The sequence below is a fragment of the Caretta caretta genome, chromosome 11, assembly GCF_965140235.1.
Source record: "Caretta caretta isolate rCarCar2 chromosome 11, rCarCar1.hap1, whole genome shotgun sequence".
Lineage (NCBI taxonomy): Eukaryota > Metazoa > Chordata > Testudines > Cheloniidae > Caretta > Caretta caretta.
Window position 1 is genome coordinate 39529777 of NC_134216.1, and position 14548 is coordinate 39544324.

The 14548-nt window shown below is 43.5% G+C and overlaps 1 protein-coding gene across 7 annotated transcripts in view; it reads left to right on the forward strand.

The window, feature by feature from the left end:
* MYO3B (myosin IIIB) overlaps positions 1-14548 on the forward strand; it is a 341188-nt gene that overhangs the window by 4445 nt on the left and 322195 nt on the right. For 3 of the 7 annotated variants that reach the window (XM_048870181.2, XM_048870179.2, XM_048870180.2), the window contains exons 1-2: positions 582-626; positions 838-877. The exons of 2 other annotated variants lie outside the window; for them this stretch is intronic. The gene's annotated coding sequence lies outside the window, so the exon portion shown is untranslated. Of the gene's footprint in view, positions 1-581; positions 627-671; positions 878-14548 lie in introns of those variants that run through there. 2 more of the 7 variants (XM_048870185.2, XM_075117948.1) reach the window with 2 other exon arrangements.

A 14548-nucleotide genomic window follows, 5' to 3' on the forward strand; every position in this document is an offset into this window, starting at 1 on the left:
CTAGTGCTGCTGCAGCTACCCTCTCTTTTTACCAAACTAGCTCGATCACAGCTAGCCGCTGGAGACAAGCTCTGTCTCCTCAAGCTGGAATTCATACCTCCAGTTCAAAGTCCAACCATACCCACGTAGGTACCCCCTCCCCAACTCTCGTGAGAAAGTCCCCTCCAACGACAATTCAATAGCCAAGACTTGCAAACTGACTAATGAGTTTGGGGTGCTCGCCTTGACACACCTTAAAGATGCCTGATTTTCAGTGGGTTGGTGCTGAGCACATTCTGAAAATCAGGCCTTTTAAAGGTGTGTTGATCAATCAAGACTTCCAAAATCACTAGTTGCTCTTGAAAATCTTGGCCAAATTTTATCCTGCTCTTTTGCAGTCCAGGATTCAGGTTTTAAAATACATTGACTGAGCCCTGTGACAGGCAGCGCAGGAAAACTCTCTTCAATCCCTTTACTAATTAAATCGGACTTCATCCGTTTTGAGTTTCTCTGTGTCATGCATCACGCACGAATGTTCTCCTCAAGTTCTTGTTAATTATTAAATCTGTATCTGTGCTAGGTTTATTGCTTGGAAGAGAAAATTCCTCTTGCTTAGTGCAGCATATGGCCAACAAGAACCATGGCAGGTAAAAAGCAGAAACTTTAGGGTTTTTTTTAACCACATTCTCTTTTGCTGTGGGTCACCTTTGGAATGGAAATGTAATCTATACAATAGGGTGCATGTACTTCAACAGCTGTTGGGCTGGGTGGCCTGTCACTGTGAAATAGCTGGAGAAATGCCAAAGGTTTCACATGTCTTGAAGGCTGTCAAGTTTTTGCTTTTTCATGTTGTTGCAGCATCTGAGAATGCAGCAAGCCTTGAAGCAAACTGAGTTGGGTAAGACAGAATTATTAATATTCATATCATATATCACCTTTTGAGGGGGCTCGATGGGAGTGAATGTTTACAAGAGGAGTTTTGTTGCTCTGTCCCCTTTCATTCAAAATAGAACAGTCCTTGTTTAATTCTGCTAACCCTTCATAATTATCTTCCAGATGAGCAGTTGTTAGCTGGTGAATTCTAGCTATACTTGCAGCTGTATTTCTTAACCTTTTATTACACACTTTAGGAAACTGAATCTATCAAGTTAGGGAAAATAACTGGCACTAAAGTTTATCATAACCATGGTACATGGTGAAAGAACTAATAACTTATTCAACTGAGGAAATTTATTTAAATAGAACCATGTGGAGTGGTCCCTGTTGTTGTTGCTGAATTGCTTCTCCTCACACCTACCCCACCTTGTGATAAGCACAAACTTGTTTGACACAGTTTTGACCTCAAGGCATGACTAATACCCATTTTGCTAGTATTCCCTGAAGGCAGAACTGCCCTCCAGTTTGCCGGCTTGTATTCCTGTGCAGAAACTACATCCTAGAGAGGTGTTCATGGACTGTCAGTATGATGTACATAATTAGGAAGTAAGGATCAACTTGACTGGTTAAATTTCTAGTTACATTTGGTGAGAAAGCTTTTCTCTTCAACTTTGAGTCTGGAAACACAGCACAGAACTTGACTTCCAATAACCACACCTGCTAGCTTCCCCCAAAAGGAATAATAATTATAAATGGTACTTTATAAACTGCCAATCTTGAATTATGGGTTTGTTGCATTGAAGATGATTTCTCTGATGGGCAGTATCTATGGTATTGGAACATGAAGATGTATTTACCACCTGGAAACTATAAAGAAGAATGGGTTTGTCAAGTGTGTAACATTTCTTACTCTCATTATTTGACTCGTGGTATACATTCTTTGCCTAGAGAATGAGATGGTGGCTCCTTCTCAGGGCAAGGATGGTGGCTGAATCAATGGCTAACTACAGTTATGCAAGATTCAGAAGCCTGCCTATACAGGAACTTTTGAAGAAAATTGCTTTATTGAGAATCTTAATGTTTTAAGGAACATAGATCCTACCTATAGACTTGCTTACATGGAGTTACCTCTTATGTTTTAAAATCTATCTACTCTGGGTGGGGTACGTATGTATAAATGACTAAAAAGACTAGCTTTGTTTGAATGCACTGTATGAACACATCTGAAAACAAGACAGTTGGCTCTGTTGCACTAAAGTGATCTCCATTTCTGCAAGGCAAAATGTAGTTTAGATTAGCACATTTTTACAGGGCTAGACAAAGTCATTCATGTGCAAAAGATCTGACTCCTGTTAACTGGCAGATGCCTATGCCCTTGACAAAGGTGTTTTTTGCAAGATATCTGCAGATATAAAATTGACAATGGTCAGTACTATATGCCAAACTCTCCTTTCTGAAATGCTTTCTGTGCCGCAGCTATATCAGTGGCTTATAGAGGGCCTTGAGCCTGTGAGGTGCCAGATGTGCTCAACTCCCATTGATCTAATGTGTGGTGAAGGTACCCAGCACCTTGTAAAATGGGTGGGGGCCCTTACTGATGTACAGATTTGTTGGCAATGAAGTGGTATCATCTGCTGCTTCTTATGGGTGGTTGAGGAGAAGATACTGGCTTTCATGCTTAATTCTGCTTCTTGCCAGTCAAATCCAGAGTAATAAATGCTCCAAACTATAAGGGACCTGGAAAGGGTCCATAGGCTGGGGAGTGCTGGCTCTGCTCTTCTATGGTGGACAGAGCAAGGATTGGGACTGCAGTACTGATATCAAGGGAGATCTTGTCTCACTTATGAATCCAATTTGAAAAGAAAAATCCTCACCCATCTTCCTGTAGTGCCCCCTCTCCACCTGGTTACCTCCTTTAATGCCAATTTGCTTACAGGTCTGGGGTTTTTTGGATTTCGCCACCCACTTAGCAGGGTGTATCTTTTTTCTTTTTTTTCCTGAAGTTATTTGGTGGTGCCTTCACCCCCTTGCTTCTTCCTGGCAGGGTTACCAGGGTAGCTTGAGCAGAAAATTTTAATTACAGGGTAATTCCCACTTACTTGCCAGATAATTGGAGACTTCCAAGAAATAACAGAAACACATACAATATATTTAACACAATAATTATATTAAACAGGAGACAAATACAACATAACATGGTAAAACACTATTTTTAGGGTCACTGGTGCCCACACTGAAAATACCCATGACTTGATGTAGCAAATGTAAAATTAGGGTCCCGTTGGTACACGTACTTTTCTGGGGCCCTTGATGACCTATAATCACAAAATTTTTCTTTGTAGTGGTTTAGCAGTGTGGTTGACTGGGTTCAGTACAGCCCAAACATTCCTTTAAACATTCACACGAGCAAGCAGAACTCATCTACTACTCTGGGCCACGTAGAGAGGCTTTAGATTCAGTATGCTCAGGTATTCCTGCCCTCAGCTTAAGGACACTGTAAACACCAATGAGGGGGAGAGATGGTTTATCATGGTCCAGCTATTAGAGTAGTTTTTATTATTTTTTCTGAACAAAACAGCTGCCAGTTCTTGACTCCTCCTTGGTCTTTTGGCTTTTCCCAGTGTGTGTTACTCACCACAGCATTACACCTCACTGGGGAGATGCCTCTGTCCTTGAACTTTTACTCAGACTGGGGGACTAGGTAGGAAATGGAGGTTCCAGAAAGTCTTTATCCTTCATCCCCTCTCCGTAGAAGCAACGGGACTTTCTTAAACCAAGATTGAGGAAAAATAGAGAAAGAGAAAATGGAATTAAAAGAAAGGAAATTCTTTGCTTAACACACCTCTAGATTTTCATTTCTCATAAACTAAACTAGATAAGGCATCCTGAGCTGAGTCACAAAGAGAAAGCAAGAGGAGTGAATAGCTTACCTCCCATGAGAGCAATCCCGTCTCTGGCCAAGCTGTCAGCATTGCTTGCTGTCTGGATAGCAACTCCCTGTTCTGTGTTCAGAGACCTCTCTTAACAACATCTCTTGCCCCACACCCCCTTTCTAAACCAGTTTTCTCCAGGTTTCTATATTATACACAATAGAACTTAGGCTTGTTGCTTTCTCTAAGGGCCTGTGTACACACAAAATTGTACCACTTTAACTATACTGATATGGTTAAAGCTTGTGTTCAGTGGCTGCTCTGGCTTCCCCCAGGGACCACATTTGCGTGTGATGCATGACACGGAGAAACTCAAAATGGATGAAGTCCAATTTAGTTAGTAAAGCAACAAACAAAAATTCATGGTCCATGACTTATACTATAAATACCCCTGACTAAATCTGGGGGGGGGGGGGGGATGTTACTCCTGGGGGGTGAGGGGATGCCCCAGGGAGCCACTGGTAAGGTGAGGGCTGGGGCCAGTGGCACCAGCTGCCAGGGCTGCTGAGCACTGGCTGTTCTTGCCGCCCGGGGACCACAGCCGGGGCCACAAAGTCGCAGCTGCTCCTGGGGGCCGCTGCCGGGGATCGCCGCTGGAGGCCACTGACAGTGGCTTCTGCCAGGGGTTGCCCGACAGCAGCTGCTCTGGCCACCCTGGGACCACTGCTGGGGGCAACCAAGCAATAAAACTCTCTTAGTGTAGATGCAGCTATATACAAAGGTGCTTTATACCAGTATAGCTATTCCCATCAGGAAGGGTAATAAGCTATTCTGGTATAATTATACCAGAATAGTGGTGCCTTGAGTCCACTAGGAGTTGTACCAATGTCCCTATTTGGTAAAAACAAAACAAACAACAACTCCCTCCTCCCCAAAAAACCAACCAAACAAAAAGCCCACATCCCTAACCTTAATAGTTACGCTGACCCACAAGCGTGTGTAGGTCAGGTCTGAGAGATGGCGCACTGAGGAAAGAAAGACCCTTAACAGTGATTAAGAGATGTCTTTCAAATGCTTAACAACATACCTCAGAGTCTGCATTTTACAGATTTTTGTGTCTGGTTAAAACCCAGCCTGTCCCGGCCACAGGTTTAAAACCTTTCTTTTTAATTAGTTTCCTCTCCAAACAATTTTTCATTGATTACAAAAATATGAATGATGAGGAAGTCTCCAGACCCTCCATCACTCTATTTATTATTTGTAATATGGTAGCTTCAAGGAGTCCCAGTGAGGACTGGAACCCCTTTCTGCCAGGTACTGTACATGTGTTTGAAAACATTATTCCTGCTGGAAAGAGAGTTAACCATCGAAGAAATAAAATGGAATTAAGCATACAAGCTTTTGGGTTGAATATCAGGAAAACTTGTTAGCAGGTGAGGTCTATTAGTTTGTTTTGTGTAATAGCCTCCCAAGAGACACGAGGGAAGCCACACCTTCTGAGAAATTTTAACATAAAACTGTGTTGTATACAATATATACTGAATAATTCCACAGGGTCAGGAATAATGGTTAGATAACTAGATGTCATAAATTATGATGCTTTGCATCATGTAATGATCCCAAAGATTTTTATGTCCCCGTCCCCCTTTCCCCCCCGCTCCCCCCCCCAGCAAATACCAGTATTTGGAATAAATTTGCTTTTGTAATGGATGGTACTTCAGCATATGACTGGGGCTCCAGGACCAGCCGTACCGGCTGCTGCTTGCAGCCCCGGGCAGCTGGCCCTGGGGACCACCCGAGCAGTGGCCAGTGCAGCTGGCCCTGGGGACCACCTAAGCAGTGGTCCCTGGGGGCAGCCAGAGCAGCCACTGCTTGGTTGCCCCCAGCAGTGGTCCCAGGATGGCCGGAACAGCTGCTGTTGGCAACCCCTGGCAGAAGCCACTGTCAGCGGCCTCCAGTGGCGATCCCTGGCAGTGGCCCCCAGGAGCAGGCGTGACTTCATGGCCCCTGGCCATGGTCCCCGGGTGGCAAGAACAGCCAATGCTCAGCAGCTCTGGCAGCTGGTGCCACTGGCCCCGGCCCTCACCTTACCAGTGGCTCTCTGGGGCATCCCCTCACCCCCCAGATTTAGTTAGGAGTATTTATTGTATAAGTCATGGACAGGTCATGGACCATGAATTTTTGTTTGTTGCTTGTGACCTGTCCATGACTTATACTATAAATACCCCTGACTAAATCATAGCCTTAGTTATAGTAATTAAAAACAAAAATGACCAAAAAATAAAGCAACCCAGATTTCCAATACTGAAAGCTGTATGTGGCTCTCTCTTTCCACGGGACATTTTCTATGTGTTATTGGTGAGGCGTTTGGCCTGCTGTCTCCAAATGTCTTCCTGGGTACAGTCATTTGGAGGCAATAGGATGGGATGCAGTACTTTTGCATTACTGATTGTTATGCCCTTTGAGATTTCCAGACTTTGTTTTTCAAACTTCCTGAAGGGCTGAGTGCTAGGCTGGGATTAATTGCATTTAATTCTTAAGGAGCGGGCATGTTTAGTGTACAGCTTGTTGTCTTCAGTTGTTCTCTGGTTATTTCTGTCAATAGTTACATGGATGATCTTTATACCTTATGTGCAGCTTGTGAAGTGGATATAAAGACCTGTCAGACACCTCCTCTAATCTATTTTCTTCTGAAGAAACAAACCTAACATAAATGTCACCTACCATATGAGAAACCATGGCAGACTGAGCATTGTATTAATGGCTGTGTTATAGGGCAAGACAAAGGGAAGATCATGAGATGAGATAAACAGATTTTCGGCATCTGATCCAAATAATTTCCTATGATTAAAAAGTTAGGTGCACTGACTTCAATAAGATTTAAATATATGCTCAAAGATTTTGATGCATAGGGATGGGTTTATTCACATGTTTACAGTTAAGAATGTGTTTGTGTTGTGTTGAATCAGGGCCTGAATGTTTAATACTTTTTTAACGTGATTGTCTTTGTAAAGATCCCATCTTTAGATTTCCTTATTTTTTTGTTAATTTTTTTCCCACCTATGAAGTGTTTTGGATAAGATGTTTGTTGTTCTTTTAGCAAAGCATTATCTATAACAATATTTATAGAAAAAGCTAATAACATTTTAATTAAATTGCAACTTTTGAGCTAAATATCAGCTAGGTTACCACTTATTTTAATAATACCTGACAGGACCTTAGGTGCACCTGGCTGGCTTCTATTTTTGCAACAAATATATTGAAAGTGATGAAAGATGGATCATTTGCTTATAAAATTCACATGATGTGGCTTCCATTGTTCACACGAAGATCTATATGTCAGTGAAAAACTCTATCAGAATTCAGCTGAGAAGTCTATTGTAGGTTTCTTCTATAACAACAACAACAAAATAGATATTTTTGTTAAAGGCAAAGTAAGGGCCAAATGTAAGTCCAGCAAGGAGACATTAGGACAGTTACCCACATAAACTAAAGATGCACAATGGAGCGATGACAATTATGCTAACTGAGGGTCTATTGAAGAGTGTTTTGTTTTTTTTTAGAAGAGGAGACTGTCAAGAACTCCCTTCAGAAAGGCAAATTGCAAGCTCCCCTTAAATAAATGATTGTTAGGCCCATACTTAGAAAATAATCTCTTGTCTGTAATCTTATATTTTGGAAGATTAAGAAGGTGTGGGGCAAGGGTTCTGGCAATACCTCTAATTTCCTTAAACTCTGTCATTGTGATTTTAAACCTGAACATATTATAGAAACTCCACTGATTTTCTTGGTCAAGAATTGCCATCCAGCAATGGACTAAGGTTAAGTGACCCTGCTGATTGTTTTAGATGTATAACATCAACTGCCTCTGACCCAATGACAACCAACACCTGTTCCCAGTTCACACCAGCATGTAAGTGTTTGACCAGTTCAATTAAAATCAGACTTCCATTTTATTGAAGAAAATGAAGTATTTTTCTGAAGTTTGACTATATCTGTTTCCATAAGAAGGGCACATTTGGCACTAACCTAATGATTTTTATGTGATGAGGCGCCTACCCCACACAAGGCGTGAGGAGAGAGAAAGGGCCAATTAACCCTGTGACAGGCTGCACCTGCAGGAGAGTCAAGTCTGATAAGCTTTTAATTGATGATGAGCCCAGCTGGGTAAGGGGCAGGATAAGCTGCTCTAAAACCTGGAGGCAGCAAGTAAGAAGGGGGCTGCAGTAAAGAAGGCCTGCAGTCAGTCTCTGGGCTTATAGAGGGAAAGGAGGAAACCAGAGAGAGAACAGAAGCCTGGAGGGAAGGGCATACCCAGAGAAGGGTGGAGAAGGAGCCTGATAGAGGTGAAGTAGGAAGTAGCCCAGGGAAACAGCAGCAAGGTTTGGGACTGTGCAGACCTTGGCCTCTCATTGGGTCCCTGGGTTAGAACCTGGAGTAGTTGGCAGGACCAGGTTCCCCTATCAGCCACTGGGGAATGGCACAGAGGGGTAGTGGACCAGAAGACTTCCTGAGACAGTTGTCCAATGGACTTTGATACCCCAGAAGGGGAGGACTAAAGCAACCTGGCCAGACGTTCAAGCCACAAAGAAGGAGCTCCCCGAGTGAGGAAAAGGGAATAATCTGACTCCAGAGAGAAAGCGAGACCACAGGGCAAGAAACTGAAGGAGGGGACATCAAACTAGTCGTGAGCTAATCCCCAGATGAGCCACCAGGAGGCAGCCCAGTGGTGAGTAGAGAACCCTGTGACATGCTAATACACAGACCTGTATAAATTCACAAAAAGAATAATTTCCTTGGCTGGGACTGCAGTAGCTCAGATTTCCCATCACATTTGTAAGGCCTTGTAAGGAAAGTATTGGTCGGGATTTTTCCAATTTTAGCATCGAGGCACTACCATAACTTGATAGTAATATGGCATACACCAGTAATTACAATCAGTGAAGCCAGTTGGTCCAGTAACTTGACAGAAGTGGTTTAGGGTCGCTTCAGATATTTCAGATGGTAGCCTGGTAAAGCTCAGCTGTCCATCAGAGGGGATGTGCTTGGTCTCACTCCCCACACAGAGGTTAACTGCTTGTTGAATGAACCCTTCCTGCTGACCAGCTGTAGGAAGAGGGATTAGGCTTAGATTTGAAACAGGCAGCTCATCTGCCCTCCAAAATGGGGGTGGGGAGGAAGAAAGGGGAAGGGAGATAGTGATCTTGGTGGTTGCCTAGAAGGACAGAGATTTTAGGATCAATAAGGATATAAATGAAGGCCCTAGAATTAAGAAATGGGAACTTGTTTTGACTTGATTTTGGTTGTAGGTAGTGTGGCAAATTGCCGGCACTACTTTGATGTGTCTCGCACTTTCTCTTCTTGGGGTGGGTTTAGGGCACCGTTTCTCGCCCCTGAACTGAGGTATTAACTGCCCCACTAGTGTCCTAGAGGAGGGGAGTGGAGAGGGAGGGACCCGGGCCTGCCCTCTACTCTGGGTCCTAGCCCAGGGGCCCTAGGGATAGCGGTAAACTGCTTGAACTAGCAGTTCCTTCCCCTAGACTACTTCCCTCTCCTGCCCTTCAGCTTGTGGGGCATCCTGCCCTCCCCCTGCACAAATCAGGCATCCCTTTACCTAGGGTCTTGGTCTTAGCCCACCGCAGCACTTCTCCAAACTCTCCTCTGCTTCCCTCCAACACCAATCCACTCTGCTTCAACTCCTTTCCTTCTCTGATTGAAGCAGGAGGGTTTTATCAGGTGACTGGCTTCAGGTGCTCTAATTGGCTTCAGGTGCTTTAATTATAATTATAATTGCTTTAACTATAGCAAACTTTCTTCCCTCTACAGGGAATAAGGCTTCCTTCTAACACGCTCCTGCTACCCTCTGGCCATGCTGTATCACAGTAGGCATGGCAAAACCTCCATGTTCTTATGCTGGGACGTGATAGTGCTTACCTCACAGACACACCCCTCGCTAGCTTGCAAAGGAGGTCCACAGGATGGCTTCATCTGCCAAATACAGATTCAGAAAGTGATCAGGAAAAAAAGGATTTAAAGAAAATCCAGAGTCTTTGAAGAACTCCCAAAATGACGTCAGTCAGAGCTTTGTTCTTTGCAAATAAAGGGGGATTCATCAGTTCTGCCATCTCTCCTCTCTCCTCCCCTCACCTTGCACTTGCTGCCTTTAGCCTTTCAAAGACATTCACATGGTTACTGGCAGTTCATGCGAGTGCTGCTTACTCCCTTTACTTATCGATTTCACTGTTTTTAACTACAGTCCCTGACAGGAGAGAGGGAGACTTGCAGTCCTGCAGTCAGCGCTGTAACAAATAAAAGAGAGAGAAAGTAGCTCTATGTGTTTTGGAATGGTCCAGTGCAGTGTACTGCAGTGAAGCTGCTGTATAACTACCCTGTCTGCATTTTACCATGACTTGAGAAGAAGAAAATAAAGGGAATATTAACCACTTCAGGAGGAAGAACAACAAACAGCACCTCAGGGAGTAGTGATGGAGGCTCTGATAAGAGCCATATAGGCAGGAAGCTGGTCGTGTAATCTAAGCCACAGTGAGATTGGGAACCTCCTGGGAAAGACAGACAGCAATCAGCACCATGCAGCAAAGCAGCGGGAGCACGGCAAATGAGGTTTTTCAAAGTCAGAAAGTTGGTGGTAGAGTCAGAGCTGCAGGAGCAGCTGGAAAATGAACCAGCGATCAGCACCATGTAACAAAGCAGCAAGAGCTCAATAAATGATTGTCTTGCAATGGGGGGGAGGGCTTTGAATGAAATATTGCCTAATTAATGGCTCTACCCTGACAGAGATCTGAAGGGAAAGGTTCTCTTGCACGCAGACTCATCACCAGTGCTCTAAGAGTATACATTACATCTCTTCAGTTCTTCCACTAGAATTGATTTATTTCCCCTGCTGTAATTGGCAAGCTCTGATGGTCGTCCCTTACAATAACATGCCCTGCTTCACACTTCATCCTCCTTCCTCATGTATGGAATTGGTACCTCCTTCATAGAATCATAGAATATGAGGGTTGGAAGGGACCTCAGGAGGTCATCTAGTCCAACCCCCTGCTCAAAGCAGGACCAATCCTGAATTTTTGCCTCAGATCCCAAATGGCCCCCTCAAGGATTGAACTCTCCATGCTCATTCAAGAAGACAGTTACGCCATGTTAGTTACCTTGTTTCTAACTCCTCCTCCTCCTCCTCTTTGGAGTATTGAAGGGAGTTGGAGCAAGTGCACGGATGAAATGAGGCCTGCACCTTTTCATGCATTTCAGGTTGATTTTTCGACCTGTGGTTTGTAACACACTTGTTGGGGATAATTAAGGGGAATCTCAAAATCAGAAGACAGACCAAAACAACACCCCCTAAAAACCAGCCTCCCTTTTCCGCAATCTTGGGATTTTTTTTAATACTAGTCTCATGATTTCTTGTGTTCAGACTCATGATTTTTGAACATGTGGTTGGCAGTGCTACAGTATTTGTTTTGCATATGTTGTCCTGAAATCTGGGATTGAATGTGGTGTAAAATGTTGGGGCTCTAGTTTCCTTTGAATGAGCATGTACAGAGTGAGTTGAGGAGATTTCCTGCTACTTCAATACACTATTCAGAACTGATGGATAGTTGTTTCGCATCATGTGAGATACAGGCAGTCGCACCAGTCAAATTATTGCAAAGGTTTCTGCTCTAAGAACCAACTGTCTCTTGTTTTCTCATCTCTTGCTCTGCCTTGTATGGAGCAGTTGCAGAATCACATTCCTGATCCTTTTGTGTTTGCAGCTATGGACTTGTGCAAAGTGGTTACAGTGCAGCCAAGAATGTAGGCCAACATCTTTGCAATTTCCATTTGCAAGTAATTAACACTACTTTGATATTTCTTATAAGGAATGCCACAGTAACACTGATTTAGCAAGAGGCACATTTGTAACATTGCAAGGTGAGCTATGGTAGCTTTCTCTTTCTGTTTAACGTAACTTTCCATTTCTGAGTGCTAAGGATGCACACCTGGAGAAAATGTGAACCACAGGTGGGACCATGAGTGTCATAATCTTCGGTACAGTTTGGATGGGGCTATTACAAAGTCCAGATTTGTGTTCCTGAGAGGTAGAATCATCATTTGTAGATGAAAACTGTATCCTAAATACTGAAGTTATTGGTTTTCATGGAAATGGGACATTACCAGGAGAGTTTATGGATGCCTCTTACTCCAACACCCAAAGTTCAATGTAGCAAAGGTATTTTTGTACATGTAATTTCTGTAGAAAGGCGGGAGAGCTTCTGTATTCTTATTTACTCATTAAAGTCTTCCAGAAACGATGTTAGTCCTTGATGACAAATAGGCATGAATATTTCATCAGCCAGAGGCATATTTTGTTACACTTCAGACTTAGCATCTATGTACCTTTTATGAACTCCCATAAACTAAAGATCTGGATTCTTTTGTAGTCCTGCTCAGGCTGAGAGTAATCTTCAGTACATAAAATATACAGAATCCGCAGAGGTGTGTAAGAACTGTTAATTTAATGTAAAGAAGAAAAGAACAAAAGTTGAAAGATAGATGGTTGGGTTTCTTTGACCAGGCTCTGAACCAGGATTTGCTTTACATGTTAGGTGATTTTAGAATTAAATCTTATTTATGAGAATAATCACTGACTATTGGTTAAACAAAAACAGCATGAACGTGTTATGTATTTTGTAATACTGATCCTTTTTATTCCTAAAAGGCTCACTTGCTATATAAATGCCAGATGATACCTGAGGGATATAGGAATGTATACTCTATAGAGCAATAAGGATTTGTTACTGTATTCCTTGTACACCCAAAATGTCCATGTCAGGCCCAAACACTAGTATGTTAAAATGATGTCAGACTTTACCTTTATGTAAGCGGATGAAAATATTGACCATGATATAGCTGTTTGTATAGTACTTATGTTAGCTTATCCAATTGTAGAGCTGGTGGAGCAGAAACTGCTTCCTGTTTTGCCTCCAGAAACATGGTGACAAATCCACTTAGGGATTTATAGAACATTTCCATCATCCAGTGGATTGAAAAGATGATAATCGCCCTCTGAAGTAGGTCCTGCTTTTCAGAAATGATGTGATGGAAACTGCAAGTAGCAGTTAGCAAATTCTAGACAGTTCAGCTATTTTCAGTATTTTGAAAATAGCAATATTGTAAGGACAGAAATATTAGGCTACCTCAGGGGTTCTCAAACTGTGGGTTGGGACCCCATTTTAATGGGTCACCAAGGCTAGTGTTGGCCCTGGGCCCCACTGCCCAGGGCTGAAGCCCAAGCCCTACTGCCCAGGGCAGAAGCCTTGGGCTTCAGCTTTTGCCCCCCAGCCCGGGGCAGCGGGGCTCGGGCAGGCTCGGTCTTCCATCCCCCCTACGCGGGTCATGTAGTAATTTTTGTTGTAAGAAGGGGGTCACAGTGCAATGAAGTTTGAGAACCGCTGGGCTACTCTCTTTGTGTGAGTATGTCACAAACACATCCATACACTCGAGTACTTTCATAGTACTTTGTGCTATGCCTTTACATTTCACATTATGAATTATCTGGAATAAATCCTTTAATATGGCAATTATTTATTTGTATTCTGCTAGCTCCCACAATGTGCTAGGCACTGTAAAAACACAAAAGAAAGCACATTCCTTGGTTTGAAGAGCATATACTCCAACAAGATACTGGGAATATTTTGTTTAATCCACAGAACGATAGTGGAAATTCCAGTAGTTGAAACTTTTAAAACCAGATTAGATAAAGCACTTGAAAATGTACTGTGGAGAACAATGCCATACTGTCAAGGGGGATGGATTAGATGACTTCATAGGTCCTTTCCCTTTCCATCTCTGTATCTGTGGCCTGGACAGTGCTTCACCAGATCCACATAATGGGGCTTTCTCCCCTTCATGCACAGAAGGAGGAATCTCTGAACCACTGTAGCACTCCCCACTACCTTATGTCTCTGGGCATGTCTACACTACAAACTTAAGTCTACTTCAGTTAAATCAATATCCAGTCACCGCAGTAAGTCAGTAGTGCGTGTCCACACCACACTCCTTGTGTTGGTGGAACGCATCCTCACTAGCAGCACTTGCATCCATGCTGAGAGCAATGCACTGTGGGCAGCTATCCCACAGTGCAATTCTCTGCAGGAGGTTTTGGAAAGCGCCTGCAATGCCTCATGGGACCAAAACATTCTCACAAGGGGGAGTGGGAACATGGCTTCAACGTCCCGTGATGCAGTTTTCTCCTCCACACCCCTGATCTCAACTGAAACGCATAATATTTCATGCCATTAAAGGCTGGCATAGCCACACATATGCCATCTCCTGAGAAGCATGGACCCTGCTCAGCTGTGCACTCTTCTCTGGAGCATTACAAACACCACCTATCTTATCCTGCAGTATTTCCAGAGCTGGGAGAGGAGCAGCCATGCAGAACATGGCAATGTCCTTCAAGCAGCCCTGCTGGAAGGCATAGAACGAAACAATTCCTGGTTTCTGCTGGCAGTCCCACAGCAGCTGAACACAGTGGAGTGCCGTTTCTGGTCCCAGGAAACAAGCACTGACTGGTTGCATTGCACCGTTATGCAGCTATGGAATAATGATCAGTGGCTGCAGAACTTCCATATGCGCAAGGCCACTTTCCAGGAACTGTGCACGGAGCTCTTCCCAGCCTTGCATTGCAGTGACACTAAAATGAGACTTGCTTTGACAGTGGAGAAGCGAGTGGCAATTGCTGTGTGGAAGTTTGCAATGCCAGACTGCTACCAGTCAGTGAGGAATCAATTTGGAGTTGGTAAATCCACTGTGGGGGCTGTTATGAT